Consider the following 869-nt stretch of genomic DNA (forward strand, 5'->3'; position numbering starts at 1 on the left):
ACCTAAAAACTTTCTAAAATTGGTTCAGATAGTGCTTAAGCTCCATTATCTATAAACACATATGGTGGTCTTCATGTATCCCATGAATACCATGTAAGTACCTCCCTTTCCCAATAGACTTTGGGTAAAAATGCTAACCTCAAATTAACAAAATTATAGAGATTTTATACTGAGGAAGGAGAAAATATGAACAAAGTATTCAGTTCCCTATAGTAGTATTTTCTCTATGCACTGTGGAAGAGGCAAAAACTTTATCCCAAAACACTGCTTTTAGAAATCATAGCTCCGAAATTGGAATGTTCACTTTAGGCTTTCTATGTTTGAGTAGGGTGGACCCAGCATGTGACACAAGATTTAAAATCCATCAATAATTGGTAAAAGCCATCATCATGGTATCTGTTGTCTTTGGAAACTGTACAAATTGCTCAACTGTTGTCTTGTGTTGGAGCAGACACTAAATAAAATGAATGCTGAAATAGAAATGGTACTGTCATCCCACACTAAAGGACACAGGAAAGAAGAATAGGTGGCTCATGGATAGAATGGGCAGACTGAAGCATGGTAGAACGACCCCCCACGATATGGCTCTCAGCAAGCTGACTGATTCTCTGCTCCCTTTCAGTCCATATGGTCACTAGCCATTGGTTTTCTGGTGGGGATTTTTCTATTGACATAAATATCAATAGCAAATAACTTGTGCTTGGTATTTTTAGAAGACCACACATTCTCAGAGAAATGTGAAGGATATATTCACCCTGCTTCCTTGGTAATTCCCAGGGGCATGCACTTTCAGAGATTTCAATCAGCTTCATTCCAAAGGTGTGATCCAATTTGATGGGTCTTCACAGTGTAATAAAGTAAAATTCTGA

This window comes from Propithecus coquereli, unplaced genomic scaffold (genome assembly GCF_000956105.1).
Source record: "Propithecus coquereli isolate 6110/MARCELLA unplaced genomic scaffold, Pcoq_1.0 Scaffold48, whole genome shotgun sequence".
NCBI classification, from domain to species: Eukaryota; Metazoa; Chordata; class Mammalia; order Primates; family Indriidae; genus Propithecus; species Propithecus coquereli.